Source organism: Aythya ferina (genome assembly GCF_964211825.1).
Source record: "Aythya ferina genome assembly, chromosome: 1".
NCBI lineage: Eukaryota > Metazoa > Chordata > Aves > Anseriformes > Anatidae > Aythya > Aythya ferina.
This window is the reverse complement of record NC_140296.1, coordinates 45,973,857-45,993,720: the sequence shown is the minus strand read 5'-3', so window position 1 is coordinate 45,993,720 and position 19,864 is coordinate 45,973,857. Positions and strand designations below refer to the sequence as shown.

At 41.1% G+C, this 19,864-nt stretch overlaps 1 long non-coding RNA gene across 1 annotated transcript; it reads left to right on the top strand.

Moving 5' to 3' along the window:
• Nucleotides 1–15,061: 15,061 nt before the first annotated feature.
• On the top strand, nucleotides 15,062–19,503 carry LOC311433397. The gene is made up of 4 exons (XR_014690737.1): nucleotides 15,062–15,227; nucleotides 16,450–16,701; nucleotides 16,824–16,928; nucleotides 17,314–19,503. It is a non-coding gene; the product is annotated as an uncharacterized lncRNA (long non-coding RNA).
• The last annotated feature ends 361 nt before the right edge of the window (nucleotides 19,504–19,864 follow it).

The following is a 19,864-nucleotide window of genomic DNA, read 5'->3' as shown; positions in this document are numbered from 1 at the left end:
CTTTTCACCTCAGTTTTTTCAACGGAAGTGAAGAAGACAGTGTAATACCAAGCAAATAAACCAGCCTAATATAAAGTTCTCACTGGCGATAAGAAAGCACATGAGGTTATTTATTGCTATATTTTTATATTCTCTTTTAGTTCTCCTTTGATCTGTGTTAACATAGGCATTAAACTGACAGCTTAAGGTCAAAATATGTACTGTGATATTGAAAGCCAGCTATGTATAAGGGAGTATCAAATCATTCATTTAGAGTGAGTTACAAAGCTTAGTTAATATAGTTCTCCAGGGTCTAGCTCCATCCACACAGATTTACTGTCTTTTTCAGAAAAAAAAAAAAAAAAAAAAAAAAAAAAAAAAAAAGAGAGAGAGAAAAAAAAAGAGTTAATAGAAAATCTGTGCGTACTTCTCTCCTTTTTTTTTTAAGGTACAAACATCTGCACCAGACACTGGGTTTGATTCTCCATCCACTTACGGTGGTGTAACAAGAGTTGCTTTACAGACAGCAGTGGAATTTCAGCCTTAAATGAAAAAAGAATAAGGCTCATTGTGCTTTTAATTTTGTTTCATGTAGGCAAGAGGGGAGAAAATTGATTTCGGTTTCAGCCTTTTTTTTTTTTTTCTCATACATGTCACTGATGCATTTCCAACCCTTGGAGAATTGGTGAATGTGGGAATACAGGCTCTAATACAAAACACTTGGCCTGTTTTCAGTTCCTAACACATACTCCAGAGTTCATGTTATGGTTATCAGAAAGAATCTATGAAAAATGAAGCTGTGCACAACTGCAGACCATCAGCGTGGCTTAACCTTGTCAAGCGGGGATGAAACAGGAAGTGCTTTGTGACACTGACTGGCAGAAATACAAACTGATGAAGAAAACACGCTGCAGGAAAGAGGATCTGAGACGGTGAGTTAACGCTGAGGATGTTAACTAGAGCTACACTCTGCTATGGCCAGGATCAGAGCAGCCTGACATACTTGTTAAATGTTTCATCAAAAGGATTAGTTCCAGCAGCTTTTTTTAACCTTTCCTACAACACAATTTACCCGAAGGTGGCTGGGGGCAGCAGGGCTGCCCTGTGCGATAACATTTTTAATTGTACAAATGCCATTCTTGATGTCATAATCCCAAGGTTAATGCAGCTGCAGGTCCTGAACAGATGTGCTGTAGGCTGCTAATAATGCAGAGAGGTGGCCACACAGGCCCAAAACAGTTAAAATAGCTACATTTCAGTGGCAATTTAAGTGATCAAGGGTGTTTTCCTACATGTCACCCATGTATTTTTGCAGGCTATTAAACATTCTCAGCCCCTATATAAAACAAACAGATCACTCATACGATGTATGACAGAGGATCAGCAGCCAAATATAGCCACTGCCTACTGGGACAGCTCAGGGACAGGGCAAGACATCCTGTGATTTAAGGAGAGGACAAGCAGAAAGGGAAGAGACCGGAAAACTTACGGATACCAGCATGCTAAATCTTACACCTTGCAGTACTTTGTCAGTACTGATTAATAAGAAATACGTTTTGAAAAGAGAACCTCAACATGTTCTTTTAAATATAAATACACCTGCTGGATTTTAAGAGAGATCATATTTTCCACATGCAGAGAACTTGTCGATGGGTTTGCACATGACGCACTCTCTCTTCACTTAGAACAAACATTTCTTAGAAGAGATGTTCACACCACACAGTTCAAAGAGCACAGTTTTCTTCACTTTTAAATCGAACTAAAGGTTTGTTCTACATGCTAAGCTGACGCCTGTACCACTGGTTCCTAAATAGGGAGGCATGTCTCATTGATGTGACTCCAGAAGATGAGAGTTGCAGTTCAGTTAAGCAAATAAATGGAATATGGGCAGGTTTACACAGGGCCAGCTTGGGCATTTCTGCACCATGTTTCCAAAATCCATAGAGAGGGATAGCATAGTTCAGAGACATTCACACGGGGGTGGGAATGAGCAAAAAGCAGAAGGCTAGGGCACTGGGAAGGGGGAGAGCAGTTTTAAAAAGGGGCAATTCCTATTGTGGGGTCAGAATTTGGGTTTGGAGTGGCCAGGAGGTGTATCAAATTGGGCTACTCTCTTATGGGCTTCAGAAAGTTTGGGAAAGATCAACAATTGGTCATATTCCCCTTTCCTATGTGGTTGCAGCATCAGTTACAGGGAAGGAATTGTTGCTCCCAGGTGCAGCAGTCACATCACAGGACTAAAAGGTATCTTACCATGTATCCACAGGTCCCCACTGCTGGCCACAATCTTGTACCACACATCTGGAGAGGAGTTAAACAATCATGGCAGTGACACTTTGATTGTCAAAAACATGACTTAAATTAGGTTATTAAATCCTCTCTCAAACCCTTTCAGTTCTACTTGCCAGTTAAACCTTATCATCTTAGGCCATGCCCAAACTTCAGTAATATGACTGGTGTAGTATTAATGCAGTTTATCCCTGCACACATCTCTTTATTCCAGTATGACTACACAGACCTTAGGGCTGCTGCTAGTATGAAATTGCCACATAAATCCTCTCCTGAACTGCTCTTCACTGCTGCATAACTTGTAGCAAATGGTAGGGCTATTTGCAGAAGTGTAAAGGAAGGTTACTTTTCTTAAATACAGGTTAAACTACAAATAAGGAGAGGAAGGGTCTTACATAGAAAGAAGTACTTAGTGTGGTGGAGCTGAGTTATTCAAAGGTGACAGAACTGGGAGGGGAAGGGGTTATTTAAAACAGGAATTGGGGAAAAACTAACAGGTGCTAGGAAGCACTCAGGTCAGATAAAGACATCTGCTAGAGATGTCAAAAGCACAAAGGTAACTTTGTATCTGGTAGTAAAGGGTCAGATAAAAATGACAACTGAACAGGAAATGGGAAAGACTGGGACTGTAGAAGTACACCCCAGCCCAGAAACAGGGTGTCAGATAGCAGAGTAAAATACAGACAGAAAAACTGTGAATACAGATTCTTGTAAGGAGGGAAAGGAAAGGAAAGGAAAGGAAAGGAAAGGAAAGGAAAGGAAAGGAAAGGAAAGGAAAGGAAAGGAAAGGAAAGGAAAGGAAAGGAAAGGAAAGGAAAGGAAAGGAAAGGAAAGGAAAGGAAAGGAAAGGAAAGGAAAGGAAAGGAAAGGAAAGGAAAGGAAAGGAAAGGAAAGGAAAGGAAAGGAAAGGAAAGGAAAGGAAAGGAAAGGAAAGGAAAAGTGCTCTAGAAATGTTGGCACAGAAGGAGAATAGTAACGTAAAATCATTTCTGAAATGTGGTGAAGTGGTAAATATGCAATATTTAGTAGTAAATATGCAAAATATGGTGGTAATAAAATAATGCAAAATAGCTTAATTAATAAATAAAATTAATTATAATAAATTATATATATAAATAAATCATATTCTATATAAGTATTATTATTATATTAATGTTATTGATATTGTGTAAATATATATTTACATAAATAATAGATTATAATTAATTAGATGTAATTAAAATGAATAAATAAGGCAAAGTAACATGGTAAATATGCAAAAATGCCATTTTTTTAGGCATTGTAAGTCAATGAGATGTCTTTTAAGAGACACTCCAACTTCTATAGACAGCATAGGCTTGATTCAGCACTGTTAGTTAACCTATGGTCTGCATTGCATAGGAGATATAGGATCTTCATAACAATCCTCTGACTGAAATATAGAAATAAGTTGTATAAAATATAACAGATGGACAAATCAGCTTGCACAGATGAAGCAATTTATGTCAACAGTTCTGCGAGATTTTATATCATTGAAAGCTGATCTTTTTCCTTCACTAAATGTGCCTACGTTTAGTCAGCTTATGGTAAAGCATATTGCAACATATGTGTTCATTCATTTAAAGGAGTGAAAAAAGAGTTAAAAAAATAAACTGCCAGAGCTTTTATGTAATATACTTTTGTTTAATACAAAGAACACGGAACCTTTTCATTTAATTGTATGTTTGATCACCAATATCCTGTCTTTTGCAAGTAAATACTCCCACGCAAGAAGTTCAAATAAGGTACTTCTAAGTAGAGAAGCTTTCAACTACTTTCAGTTTATTTATCTAGATTGTTCCACATGTTGGTGTTCATCTTTCTCATAACAGGACTTAAAAACAATCATCATGATGAACTTTAACGAAAGGCAATAAACAGAGCTAACAATGTAAATTGAAAGTAAATACAGAGGACCAGTAGCATCATATAACATGATGAGATTTATGAAATGACTCTCAGTGCAAAAACACTCGATCGGATTTTTGTCCCCAAAACATCTATACCTAGGACACGTAAATTCAAATTGTCTCCAAATTAATTGCTTTTATGAAAGACAAGCATTGCTTTGCTTCTGGCTTCTCTGTAAAGAAAAGCTTGTAAGATAAGTGTGAAATGTCATTTGTGGTAATAGCACAAGATAAAGTCCCCACATCAAGCAGAACAACCCCCAGGCACCTCAGCTCAAAGGCAGGGGTACCTTCTCTCTGCAGGTAATCTCTTTCCTACAAAGGATTTCAGATGCACCTAGAATCCTAATGCCTCTGAGGTTCTGAGTCTCAGGGGCTAAAAGCATGGTCTAGAAAATGTATGGGGTCTATATCTCTAATATAGTTAAAACTGACCCTACAGCATATGTAGAAATGTTCATAACTTGGGCAGCAAACCACAATTAAGTCAGTTGCTTCCACAAGGCCATCATGGGCCCACCTATTATTTAGTTATTTAGGAACTGGAAGTTCTCTAGTCCCCCAGTTACTTAGGAACTGGAAGTCCTGTAGCCCCTACACCCTGCAATTCATGGCAGACTGCACAAGTGAAATCTGATAAAGACTCAGAGGGTGATCCTGGTCGCCATACAGAGCAGCTATTAGGACATGCCCCTTCCACAACTGCTTTATTGCTATTTTATGTCTCTAGGGCTAAATTTGGATTTTCAAAATCTCTGATTAGATGCCATGTCACCTTGGAGGCACCTAACTCATGATTTCAATAGTAAACTTCCTTTGGTACCAAAATACATTTCTCCTGGGCACTCCCACAACAACCTAAGATGTGATGGTGTCAAGCAAGCTGACCCACAATTCACATCTACAGACAGAAAACTGAGAAACTGCTCACAGTTCTGCCTACAAATTCCAGTCTGGGTGTTATTTTTGTGCCATCTTTCTACTTTTCTCAGAAAAAAAGTAGACACCTGTGTCTGAACAGCAGGAACCTGCGTCCCTCCATGTGTGGAATTCTCTCTTGGACTTCAGTTATTAAACCAGCCCTTTGTCTCAAATGACAGAAAAAAGCAGAAAGTCAGGTTTTATACTTCTCACATTGCCAGGGAATACTTTAATTGCTGTCCAGAGATGTGGTTCCCATCTTCTGGTGACCTTTGTGAGAAAAAATACATTAAGGTAACCAGCTCTGAGAGCTGTTTCATAGTTATGACCCCAGTTAGCAATAGGCATTTCTTTGCAGCCTCAAAGTAGGTATTGCTCTTTCAGAAGTATTGCCTAAACCACACTATCTCATAAGTATTTCCTAACAGCCAGCTAAGTTTTTCCACTCTGTACTGACTTCTGTGAATTTGCTTTCTGGCACTTTCTCTCCTAGTGGTTTGATTTCACTAGTGGCAAAGAGTTAGATGCCTCTAATCTGATGTCAGCAGTCTGAAAGATGAATGTGCAAGCTAAGCTAGTCCTTTAGGCTCCCTCTACAGTAAGTGAAGAGGAACTGGTGTTTCCAGACAGTGCCACATCCCTTACCACAATAGCCCCATCTAAGATACTGGGTTGAATTCACTTCTAGGAGGAGCTTCTAAAAGAAACAAGATGCAATGAAATTGTGAAATATGGTACCAGTTAGAAGAGTTTCCCATTTTCTACTCAACAATATTGGGAGGTCTTTGAAGGCTTTATCTAAATCCTCAACACCAAGGGAGTGTAAATCAGTCTGTCAGTTCCTGTGACTGTAAAAGCTGAAAATGTTATCTTCCAAGTCAAGACTATATAAGGCTTTCCAGTCCCAAACAAAGAATATTGGAAACGGCAAGAGCATGTGCAATGCAGAGCCAAGTACTGAAAATGTTTGACCTCAAGCTGAAAATACAGCCACTATCCAGATCCCAAAGAAGGCAGACAAAAACTGCAGATGGTTTTAGGGGACACAGTGGCAGGGATACATGAACACATGTGCAGCAAGACACAACATTATATAATCATTGTGTTATCACACTCAGGTGCACAGGAAGACACAACATTAGAAATCTCTGCATTGCCATACTGCCCGCTACCTCTGTTCAGTGCATTTCCAAAAATTTCTTATAAACACTTATTTATTCTATATTCATTCTGGAACATGTTTTACCAAGTTGGCAAATTGAAGTCAGTCAGGGCTTGGCTGCTTGGTTTCCAGGTTTGTGTCATGTATCTCATTAATTCAAATGGCTTTTCAGCAGTCCTTGATGAGCAATGCAGTGCTCATTCAGAATTCTGTTATAATCCCTGTACTCACACATTCTTAGCACTACATAAAGTTTTCCCACAAATTCAGATTCATCAGTTCAGCCATTCTCAAATGCCTTGCAAGTCAGGCTCCTCCTTTGGATTCCTGCTCCCCACAGAAGCAGTAGAAAGGAGACTTCTCTGCCCAGAGGAAGTGTTGGGAACTTGTGTGTTGGGAAGCCCTTGCTGTAACTTTGGAGAAAGATCCATCTCTTTTCAGTTGATCTTGTTTCTTTATCCAAACTAAACCAAAGTTTGTATAACCTCTTACTGAAAAAACTCTAGTGGTAGATTTCCATTCAGTTTAGCATTTAGTCATCAGAACAACTTTTTATTATTATTATTTATTGCCAAAACCTTCTTCACTCCAGTTTAATGAAATTACTTCTCGTTCCTATGAATCTGAAAAGCAGATGATTCCCCTCCTATTGGAAGAAATCAATTAAACTCCGTGATCATTCATCCCCCACTTCTGCTACATCTTCACTAAATTATGCTCTGCATCAGCAAGTAGCTTTGGTAAGTACATGCTGTCATATACATGTACGTTACAGGTAGAAGCTCCTTCCATCTCTTAAGGAAGTCCTCTGGGTAGCTTTATGCTATAGGATCTACTGAGGAATTGTTGCAAGCGTCTCTGTATTAACCTGATCGTTGTCTGGGTACCTTGGCTTCCAGCTGGGAAGCACTTGTGTTTGGTGGGATTTACTTTGTCTAAATGTGAGCAAGTAAAATGCAGTCAGTGAGTCTAAGCTGGGTTACCCATGAATGGATGGAGGGAAAGATCCCTGGAAAGTGATTCGCTCCATCTGCTTTAGACTATCCATCTTGAGTGGGATGAATCTATCACTCTCAACCACAGAGGGACCTTAAAGGATGAGTTTAAGATGGAGCTAGAGAAATTTTAACCCTTGCAACCAACTCTGGGATTACAATTTTTAAAATTAAAGCAATTTAATTTTTTAATTTAAATTTTAAGTTTAACAATTTTTCAAGAAGTGTCCCATGTTGTTCTAGGACAGCAGCAATATAGTCCCATCCTATGTACAATGTATTAGGACCCTATCTTGTCAAGCAATACTCTCGCACAGCTTTGCAAGCAGTACCCACGTGCTGTAGCACTCGTGGGAATTCACATGACTTACATGGAAACAAGGAATTTGTCACATGGAGTTACATGAAAAAATGTAGACAAAAAGTTGGGATTTGAAAGCCAGAAGACAAACCTATTAATTGGGCCTAAAAGGCAGACCATAAGGTTAGAAAACATTTGGACATACTGATGCACAGCCTGTTTCTTTTCAAAAAAAAAAAACAAAAACAAAACAAAACAAAAACAAAACAAACAACAAAAAAAAAAACAGCAGATCTCTCAGATCTCCCTCAAAGTTAGGAGGGTGACAGTGTTTAGGATGCTTTCCCCACTGATGTTTAGATACAGTTGCTGGCACTGCACCCTGCCATTTAATTTAGTTTGTAACTGTGCCTTAAAGTGACAATCTAACCCTGAATAAAGATTAGGGGATATGGTTTTGTAGAAGCACCAAGAGCTTCTTTTCATTGTGTTTTGTTTTTGTGTTTTTTTTTTCCTTCCTTTTTTTTCTTCTTAGTATTGAATGCAGAGAGGAAAAGACAGGCAGATGCATGTCATAAATAAACCCAAAGTGAACAAAGAACAGATCTCCCAAGGAACTTGCTGTCTCAGTACTTGGAGCACAAAGGAATGAAGTCAGCACAGCCCTTCATAGAGGAAGTCCTTCACTTCCTCAAAAAGTTCGAACATGCCGAGAAAGCAAAACAATTTCACAAGGCCAAAGTATATGGGCTTCTAATCCCATGAAAGTAGTATATGTGCAGTTGCAAATCCAGAGTCAACAGAGCTTTCCTTTAGCACAGCTACACCGTGGGTCTAGAACCGATAAGGTTGTTATCACTTAAGATTTCTTTTAGAAAGTGTCAAGTTTTCCTCTGCAGTGTTAAAGCAGAGATTAGAAAATAAAAATAATATAAATCAATACTTTTTTTTCCTCCCCTAGCTAATTTAATGGACTATAACATGGATGGATCTTAGTGTGAGTCACACATGGGGGACAAAACTAATACATGCACAAGGAAAACTCACTGGAAAAAAAAAAAAAAAAATTATTTGAAACCTCATGATCCAAAAAACAACGAACCAAACAAAAAAAAAAAAAAAAAAAAAAAAAAGCAAGCAAAAAAACAAAACAAAAACAAACAAAAAAAACCAACCAAACAAAAAGCAACAACCAGCAGACAGCAGGTAAAAATATGCAGAATTCACCACACATTGCAACAAAAGGTGTGTAGGACCTGCTTTATTTACTCTGCACCATTTTATTTCCCTTTCAGCAAATCTCCTGGGGCCAGCCAGGTGCAGCACTGGGGATGTGGAGCAGGGCCAGACGTCCCTTGCTCCAGGGGCATCTGCAGCTCAGCACAGGGGCTGTAGGGTGGCTGCACAGGGGTGACAAGGAGAAGGTAGCTGGGGCTGGAGACAGCCTGAGGGAGGGACGGCTCTGAGCTCTGTGGCTCTGTCCCTCTGTCCACAGACACTCAGTGATAAGCACTGCTGGAGTGACGGTCTGGGGACATAAGCAAGAAGAATCTGGAAGGAGATGTTGTGGCTTTTGTTAGACCCAACTAATAATTCTGGGAAAAAAAAAAAATAAAAAAAATAAAAAAGAGAGAGAGAGAGAGAGAGCGACTTACAACCTAAAGATGAGACAGTATGTCTGAAAGCTGTCTCTCTTTTTTTTTTTTTTTTTTTTTTTTCAGTGTGCCTAATGAAAGACACTGCTTTTCCCCATGAATCTTGCTTCATATAATTCCGGATCAGCATTTTCAGCCATTACATTTCTCATCCAGACTTTCAGGACACTGATGGGAAAATAAAAATTAATGGGCCACTGACCATAAACCAGAGGGAGATGTACACAAACAAACAGACTGGAAAGCTGCTCTAACCCTACGAATCGCATGATCCTTGCAAGTTGCAGGTTTTGGACCTTGGTGTGTTCCTGTTTTGACAGCTCTAAGCATTGATGTGTGCTCAGAAGGAGACAAGGTGGGGCTGCGGTGGCTGGAGCTCCCAGCTTACCCACAGCAGTGTCGCGGCAATTGAAACACTTGGATGGGAATGGAGCTGCATTCCTCTTCCAACTAATATGGAAGGTGGCAGTGAGGGCAGGGTACATGTAGCTGCTGGATGTAGACTTCTGGTCCACAGTAGAGCTACTCCTCAAGTTGTGAGACCAGCCTCAGAGCCAAAGGCAATCTGTCCTCACTTCATACACAGGGGCTCTGTTTTTGTCTTTATTGGCTCATGTTTAGCTTCCTCTCTAACTCCCACCTGTGGTCTTTTCATTCTCTTGCTTTCTTACCTCTGTTTCTGTGCTTCTCTGCATCTCCCTTCCCCATTGCATGCTCAGCATCCCCTGCCCTGCTCCTCTCTCCTCCTCCTGTTTCCTTCTGCAAGCTGCTTGGCCCATCCAGCTCTCCTTCCCAGCCAGCATGGCAGCAAGCTGTCCCCAAGGCACCACTGCTGTCATCAGACTTCTCCTCAGCAGGAGATGGCTCCTCTAAGCCCCAGATCCTGATCGCCTTCAGCCTGCCCATACATCACCAGAAGCAGGAGGTTGCAACCAGAAAAGGCAGGCATGTCAGCTAAAAATGTATTAGCCCATGGGCACACACAACCACCAGCCCACTTTTTCCTACACCACCCAAATTTCCACCATCCTTCCAGTACTTAAAGGGGGCCTACAGGAAAGCTGAGGAGGGACTCTTTGTCAGGGAGTGTAGTGATAGGACAAATAGTTTACTCTGAAGGTGGTGAGGCACTGGAACAGGTTTCCCAGAGAAGCTGTGGATGCCCCTTCCCTGGAGGTGTTCAAGGCCAGGCTGGATGGGGCTTTGAGCAACCTGGTCTGGTGGGAGGTGTCCCTGCCCATGGCAGGGTGTTGGAACTAGATGAGCTTTAAGGTCCCTTCCAACCCAAACCATTCTGTGATTCCAAGAATTTCCTCACAAAGGGCCCCTGGCATCCCTGTGAGTGGGCAGCAGCATGCTGCAGCAGGGAGAAGGGGAGGTGGGTGAGTGCAGAGAGCAACTCACACCTCCTAGTACAGAAGCATCATGCAAGACAGGATCATGCCTGCATTTTGTAGTGAGGCTGAAGAGAAATGCAGAAACCATAGCTTTTGGAAAAATCACATCTATAACTATGTGACCCTTCCTCCCCCCCCCCTTATTTTCCTGTATCAGCTTTCTCTCCCATGCATAATACATACATATGTCTTCTTATATATCTTCCCAGCTGCAATGACAGCGTTTGTCCTACAACCTCCACAGAGAACTATGAGTCCTGGCTGATCTTAAAGCATTTTTTTATTTCCTTCAGTAGAAGAACTGAACAGAATTAGAACAGAATTAAAATCTTCTATTTTTTTTCCCTGCAATTAGCTTCCAAAGGGTTAACTTAGGATGATGTTTTTCAAAAATAAAATAAAAGCTTACAGCTCCTGAGATAGTATCAGCCCATTAAACATAGGTAAGAATATGAGAGGGAAAGAGAAGGGAACAGATATTATATATGTAAGGAAAATTAAAACTCAGGATGTTGGGCGTGGGGGGAATGTGCTTTGAAGTACAAAAGATCCATTGTTAATGTAGGACAAAACCTCCCCAGTATGGGACAGAGATAAAAAGGAGGGAGTTTCTAACAGATCAAGGTCAACCAAGATATATGAATAACATAAATGCTATTAATCTCGTACAGCATGAATCAGAGAATTGCAGCAGGGTATAGCTGTGTGGCGGAGTTCATGGCATGAGTGTTTTATGCCACTTTGTATTAGATAATGAGCGTATTCATCACAGACTCCTACACATCATCCAAACTGGCAGAGAAGGAGCTTTAAGGAGCTTGAGAGAACAAATCAAAGAGCTGGCTCTAAAGCTCATAAAGGTAATAGGGATGTTCAAATACTGCCCCAAGTTTAGATATTTGCAGGCATCCATACAATCTGACTCTGCAGGAAATAGCGTGAGAAAGAAGCTCTTAGTTGGACAGCTTGCTGCTTATTATTTATGATGTTGCCTCTGTCATAACAGCCGATTTTACCAATTAGAAAAGATGTAGAGCAATACAGGAAAAGATTACACCAGGAAAAAGAAAAGAAAAAAAAAAGTCTCCTTCTTGCCTTTTTGTTGTTGTTGTTGTTGTTTTTAATTCTCATGACTGAAAATTCAGAGACACAAAGAGAATCAATTTTCGTCTTGAAGGGCTTAATCTAAACATTGTTGGGAAGCAAGAAGCTGAGCCATACTGGAGTCAAAAAGTACATAACCAGATGTAATTCTGATTTCACATGTTGCATTTCCACACATTTTAGTCTCCTTAAATTCCAGAGACACATGTGTTCCACAGGAGAAGCTTAAGGGATAATTTATCTTGAGGAGGAAGGAAATGAAAATGTATACATGTGTGTATATAATTTTGACAACAATCTGCAAACAGATTGTTTGGAGTGGTTTGCACTTCACTTTATTTATTCCAAACAAACATTTTAACTCAATGACATGGATCTATGTAGCATGGTTTTCCCGATTTTTATGCTTTTCAGATTTTTGAAAGAAAGCTGAAATACAGTTGGGACCAAATTAAAATTCCAAAACCAACTAATTCCTTCTCCCTGAGGTTAGCAGGGTTTTCTCAGCATGAACCTAGACTTGCATTCAATTCTACATTTCGGTGCCATGTAATCAATGGAAAAGGGCAAGCCCCATAATGGGGCCAGCTCTCCACAATGAGCATATCTAAACATTTGAAGAAAAAAAAAAAAAAAAGAGAGAGAGAAAAAAAAATGAAAGAGGGGCTGGTTGTTGGTAGTGCAGTAGCATCTAGAGGCTAGACTGCATTCAGAGATATTCTGCATTGCTCTCTCTATATATGCATATATATCTGTACATGTATTGTACATAGACACATATGCAAGGTATGCTGTTAACTGTTTGTCTACCTGACCTTTAGGCAACATGTTGTTTCAGTTTAGTGAAGGGGAGCTGGAGTCGGGGAGTGTGGAATAAAAAGAGAAGCAAGGAAGGGAACAGCTGAAGGTAAGGCACCCCTCAGCAAACTGCTGAGGACTGTTCAAACATAACGCTGTCAGATACTGTCACTCCTCCAGCCAGCTTACAAAGTGGGCTTGAACAATACAGGAAGAGCAATGGGAGACCAAAGGAAAAGCAGCAGATTTCTTTAAAAAACTGCCAGATCAATCTGCAACTTGTGTAGGGAAAATCAGACAAAAGGACAGAGCAAGACTCAGAACACCAAATTCTCCTTGTGGTTACCCAAAGGACCCTGAAAGCTTCTAGTGGCCAGCAGTGCCTAAGCCTGAAGATCCTGCAGTCTATCAGCATCTGCCTGGTAAGCTCAGGCATCTCCAGAGCACAGTCTTGGGCAGGGTGATCTCCAGGAAAAGGCACCAGCACAGCAACAAGGCTCAATCCATCTGCCACAAGAAGATGCTCTGCTAGTCCCAGCTTCACATCCTGCAGACCTTATCCATAGAGTGGAATATAATAGGCCTGAGAAAGCTAAATGCTCTTCCTCTTAAAAGAGGTGTAGCTGCATTCAGTGTCCCATCTGGAAATTGCTCTGGCACATGCAGTCCCTCATGCCCTTGGTGGACAGTATCTCTTAGAGGTGTTTCAGGTTCCTCTCACCTAAGAGGTCTACATAAAGATCCCATGTTCACAGAATCACAGAATCACAGAATTGTCTAGGTTGGAAGAGACCTCAAGTTCATTGAGTCCAACCTCTGGCCTAACACTGACCAGTCCTCCACTAAATCATATTGCTAAGTTCAACATCTAAACGTCTTTTGAAGACTTCCAGGGATGGTGACTCCACCACTTCCCTGGGCAGCCCATTCCAATGCCTCACAACCCTCTCAGTAAAGAAGTTCTTCCTAATATTCAACCTAAAACACTCCTGGCGCAACTTTAGCCCATTCTCCCTCGTTCTGTCATCAGGTACGTGGGAGAATAGACCAAGCCCCACCTCGCTACAGCCTCCTTTAAGGTACTTATGAAGAGCGATAAGGTCGCCCCTGAGCCTCCTTTTCTCCAGGCTGAACAAGCCCAGCTCCCTCAGCTGCCTCTCATAAGACTTGTTCTCCAGACCCCTCACCAGCTTCGCCACCCTTCTCTGGACTCTTTCAAGCACCTCTATGTCCTTCTTGTAGTGAGGGGCCCAAAACTGAACACAGTACTCGAGGTGCGGCCTCACCAGAGCTGAGTACAGGGGGACGATCACCTCCCTAGCCTTGCTGGCCACACTGTTTCTTATGCAAGCCAGGATGCTGTTGGCCTTCTTGGCCACCTGAGCACACTGCTGCCTCATATTCAGCCGACTATCAACCAATACTCCCAGGTCCTTCTCCGCCTGGCAGCTTTCCAACCACTCATCTCCCAGCCTGTAGCTCTGCTTGGGGTTATTGCGCCCCAGGTGCAGGACCTGGCATTTGGCCTTGTTGAACTTCATACAGTTGACCTCAGCCCATCGGTCCAGCCTATACAGATCCTCCTGCAGAGACTTCCTACCCTCCAGCAGATAGACACATGCACCTACCTTGGTGTCATCTGCAAACTTACTGAGGGTGCATTCAATCCCCTCATCTAGAAAAGGAGAGTGCATGCTGCCAGCACTCTCCACCTCACCTTTTAGGGAAAGACACCATGTAGCCAAGGGTAGAAATCAGAGGAGAAGGAGGAGTCAGGGGAAGAGGAAGCCTGACCTTAAGGTCTGACAGTCAGGGCCTTAAGCTGAGAGGGGAAATAAATATCAGACACAGCTTCCACAAGTTTCTAGCTAATGTTTTCCCAGACTCCTTCTGCTCCCCAGAAAATGCTGGCTACACCAAACAAGTGCAGTGCTGAGGGAAACCAAGGCAGCCACTGTTTCTGTAGGTGCAGAGGAACAACTGTGAGAGAAGGAACAAGAATCGGTGCTTTCCCATGAAAATGTGGGCTTAGAACATCTTCCTAGCTAGAGAGAATTAAAATGTTAGCTTGTCATTAGTGACAGATCCCATCCTTCCAGAAACACTACAACAGTAGGATAATGTTCCCAGGTAGGATGCAATTCTTTCATTTGGGTCCCTAAGATAACACATGAGGCTCTTTAGGCTCAGCATTTCCATCCCTGCCATAAAGACACTCAGCCAGGACATAAGAACAACCCCCCAAAAATGGCAACACTCATTCTTGTACAGTTATGGAGCTGTGAATGAAACATTTGTTTTCATTTCAATATAATTGCTATGTTTGATTCCTTTGGATGTGTGAGATGGAAAAAAAAAAAGTCTCTCAGAGGCTTTTACCTCATGGTTAAATATAGTGGTGAAGCAGTTAACATAGTTATATATCACTGTGTTTGCATGGGTTTGTTATCTTTTATTGGCATCATTTTATCCCTGGAGACAATAGGAGATTGTTCTTGCTGTGTATAAAACGATCTTGTTCTGGCAAGTAGGGTTTTCCCAGTCAACAGGTTTAAAACCCTTGGTAAGGAAGACGTGTGCCTTGCTGGAACCGGCCTGTGAAGCATCTCCTCGCTGCAGCCATCGCCTCGCTGTTAACATTTCCATGGGCTGCAGAGCACGCAGATACTACACGGTTGAACCCAGCAAAGGAGAAAAGGCAAGGCTCACAAGTCCCTGCAATACTATTATTATGAAGATGGGAAAAAAAAAAAAAAAAAAAAGTTGATTCATCTTCTCTAGGTGCCACCTGTACTGTAACATGTAGACACTGTGTGGGGAGATGAAAACCCTTGTGCTTGTAAACCATTTTTTTCGCTAAAAATGTGAAATCCGTAAGAACACAATGACTCTGATTCCCTGCATCAGGTGCTTCTGTACACTCTAATATGTATAGGGTTTTCTCTTTTAATTTTATCTTTCTGATTGTATAAATAGCGCATAACACATAATTGCAGCAGTTAGAGGCAGTAGGAATAAGAAGATATTTACATCAGAGATGTACATACAAGATTGTGTGTGCATGGTAAATTTTTATCTCTGACTTTAAATAAATATTATGCTTTATCCACACCCAAAGTCTTGAAAGAAAGCTGTTTTAGTGTAAACAGTTAGCTTCCTGGCCAATTGTTAAATTATTTGATGACTTGTTGCTGAGAAATTCAGATTCTGTACTGATGAATACACTTTACAAATTTTGATTAGACAGATAATCCACCCTAGATTTGTCCAGACATTGTAGTTTATTTGTAGTCATATCACAGCATTTGGCTGGCCTAGTATTTCAGTTGTTCTCATTTGCAGAGGCTGTAAAGTGCTTTGGTAGCTACCAGACTTTCAGCGATTAGAAATACAGGCATGAAAAAACGATGGCAGCCTTCGCTCTGTGTTTTATGAATACCCACGTTTCACCCTTCAAAATATGCTCTCCAATCTCAGGTTACACTGAAAAATAAAGTCTAGCAGTTGGAGCTGCAGTGTTAGCTTTCAAAATGTTTACTAAGTGTAAGGCAGTGCAACCCATCAAATCACCAGGCTGCCGAGCGCTATGAACTACACAGAAGGTTGTAGCTGAACTGCGATCCTATAGCCATGACTATTTTCCAGATGCAGTTAAATTCATCATCTTGTGGCAGATGGAAAATGAAATGTCGAGAAACCCTCTCTTTGCCCTGCAGGGATCAACCTGCAGCTGCATTTCCCTCTCTGTCTTTTCTCTGCAAGGCCCAGGTAGTTATAGATGTGTGAACAAATTCATTTTTGTTGTTTGTTTTACTTAAGCCTTGGAATTAAACCACTGAAAAATTCAAAAGACATTTCTCTGTGGCTTGAAGAGAGGGGTTCTCATTGACATTCAAATAAAACAAAACAATCTGTTCCAGGTCAAGCAGAATCTCTTCTCTAATGGTTCAACGGCTGTGCTTAGACACTGTTTGCAAAATGAAGGCAGCACCGCTCTTATTTAACAGCCCACGTGCAGGATTGGGGAGATTCTGGTTCAACCTCTTGCTTTCCCCACTGGGGATTTGAAAGCCACAGCAGCCGTCTCTGGGAAGAGGATCCTGCTCACCATGACAAAGCAGCCATGCTCTGCCAAGCTCTCCTCCTGGAGCTGTTCCACCCCTTTGTATAGGGTAATTACTTAAATATACATTGAACAAAGAGAGAGGGAAATGACTTTAAGGCCTATCAGTTAGGGCACTCTACTGGGAGGTAAAGCAAACCAGTGAATAATTCATTCATGATATTATTTCAGTAAGCCAGTCGTTTTTATTGAAGAAGGAAAACATCATCATCAGGGATTGCGGGATTGTGAAAATAGCCCCCAGTCAGCCTGCTACTTGGGGCACCCCTTTGGGAGGTAAGTGTCATGGTTTAAATTGCCTGACGGTGAAACGAGGATTGAAGCCTCCTCAGACAGGTGCTCTAGTGACAAAATTGCTGGACAATGGGAATTGGGTTTGTGTGTGTCTCTGTGTGTTTTTTTGTTTGTTTGTTTTCTTTTTCCATTTGCTTGTGTTTCAGAGCCTTTTTAAATTCACATCATTAAACAAAATTGCAACTACAGCTTTTAAGGAACTCAAGTCAGCCCACGTATTTAACAAATTAATTATACATAGGGCTGAAGTACAGAGTTATTGAGCTAATTGCTTTCAAAAGAACCCTCCCTGCCTCATTCCCAGGCCCTTGGATGCAGGTGGCAGGTTATCTCTGGGTCCTGCTAACGTCTGGTCTCTCACCCAAAGCCAGGCACAGCTCCTTTGCTTCTTGGCACCGCGGTCCAGGAATGGCCGGAGGTACCGGCTGGCCAAATAGACTGCCTGAGAGCAATTCAGGCACTGCAAAAATCAATAATAAACTCCCACATTTCCTGATATATACGAGAGGAAGAAAACTGAGATGCTCGACCGTGCCACATTAAAGGACCCAAAAGTCTTGCAGAGGGACAACTGGAAAATGAAGTCTAAGAAACCATCAGCAAGAGTAATGACTGTGTCTGTCAATGAACTTTATACCCATATTTTCATCTGTAAGCCACAGTAAAGCAAAGGGAGGGTAGCTGGTTATGAAGAACACATTATTGTGACAAAAAGCATGTTGCTGGAGGTTTTAGACATTCCTGCTGCAGAAAGAGGTCACCCGGTGCCCTGAGGAGAACTCATCCCACCTCCTCTGCCTCCTGGTCATGAAAAAGCCTCCCTCTGACTTCCAGAGCCTGAAAACATTGCCATCTGTTCTCACTTGAGGGAAATACTTGTTTTATCTTTTCCATTTGTTTTAAGCTGTTTTTAAACAGGAGAGGCTCAAAATACAGGCTGTGCAACAGCATATGATACAGTTAATTTCTCTCACCATCTAATGTTAACAACATATGGAGAACGGCCCGAATTGCCAAGGACATAAATCTATCTCTGCCTGCTGGTTTGTTCACTGAATCTCCATTTTTTATGACTACACATTCCTACACAGAACTTCACCAAAACACCTGGTGGGGACGTTCCAGATGAATGAATCTCACTGTGCAGAAGGGACTCCTCTTCTCCCTTCCCCCAGAAAACATCTCCCATCAATCTCCTTTCCCCCAAATCCAGATTCCCATTTCCATTGATAAATCCCATTTCATTAATAAGCTTGATTCCTTTTTACAGTTTTATACAAATGACTACAACTCACTGGGTTTTTCCTTAAAATTGTTTCATTTGTCAACGACTCCAGGGCTCATGACAGCAAGGGACATTCATATCAGCTAGAGCCAAACCAACTGTGGGCAGGTATTGTGCAAGCTTCCTCACCATTTTGCCAGCTGACCTCATTCTTGACCTGCAAATTCTCTGCTATTCCCTTCCCATGCCAAACTATGCAGTGGTTTTGAGATGCACACAAACAAACTCTCAAGCTCTTTCCAACATGCTGAATTAACCAATATTTGAACTCAGGTTTCAGGCTGAAGACATTTACACAAACCTTAAACTGCATTGTAATCAAAATTTGGCATTTCAAGGCCACTTGTTCAAATGGACATTAGTCTTGTACGCTTTGTAATTGCTGTAGAAAAATAGCTGGCCTAATATTGGGAAGAAAATTATAACAGCAATTTTTGCTGAGTTGCAAATGGGCCTACAGGGCAGCTAACTGGAAAACCACTGAAACGCAGAGTGATGCTGAGGACTTGAAATGGACATTTTTATTTCATGTTTTTGTCCTTTTCCCTACGTACTGCACTGAACTGTGTTTTTAGGTACCTTATACATGAAAGATGGACTCTGCTTGCAATCAGCATGTGCATCTGGTCTCTCACAAAGCCTATACGTAATTAAAATGGAACAAAGTCCAAGATGTGAAACCCACATGTCTCAGGTGAAACCAGATGGTAATGGATGCTTGCTTATTCTCTTATGTATCCTGTCTCCTTACAACATACATAATGTATATATTTTGCTATGAATATCTTTTAAGTCTGTCAGAGATGGGGAATTAAGCTGTCACCAGTAAAGTCTATGAGCTCCTTTCTGTTAAAGGAAAAGTTACATAATGGAAGTTTACTGGTGATGTTTTCTTTTAAAATCCTTAGCTATCTGTCTTAGGGACAAATTCTGACCACAGTTCTCCATAGGAGTTAACTACTGAATAGTTTCATAAAAAAAAAAACACCTGACTGCACAGACTTGAGCAATATTTCTGGTTGTCAGCATTAATGGGCTATCATATGATGAACTGGATTATTCATTAGAAACTTCTCTTGCCATACCATCTTGCACAGTGTGAAGTCACCTGGGTTTCAGACAATGTATAACATTGCAACTTTACCTTTTTCCAACTGCTTTTTCTTAATTATTGTGATCATTTCAGGTTTGGGGATATTTTTCCCCCAGTTCTAATTCTTACACCCTTTTTAGGGAATACATTAAGATTAAAGAATATCAACATGTGATAAATATTTTTTCAAGAAATGGTCTTTTCTTTGAATGAAGAAATTAATCCAATGTTTCCTATGTTTGGAAGAAAAAAAAAAAACTCTCAGACTGTCAGGTGAGGAGAAGGAAGCAGAAATGAACCTTATACTCTATCCAGACAGACATCAGGATCGTTTCTTTTAAAGCACGACATGCCAGATCCAACCCCATTTCTTTTTAGGTGCTAGGACTTATTACACCTTTCAAAAGCAGTGAAAGAAAGCACACTGTATGCCACAAATGCTGTTTTATCACTATGTCAACAATAGCACAGGCCTCAGCATTTAGCAGGAGCTATTTACTTTAGGGCTGAAAAGTCTCTCATCGGCTGGGGCAGACAGTA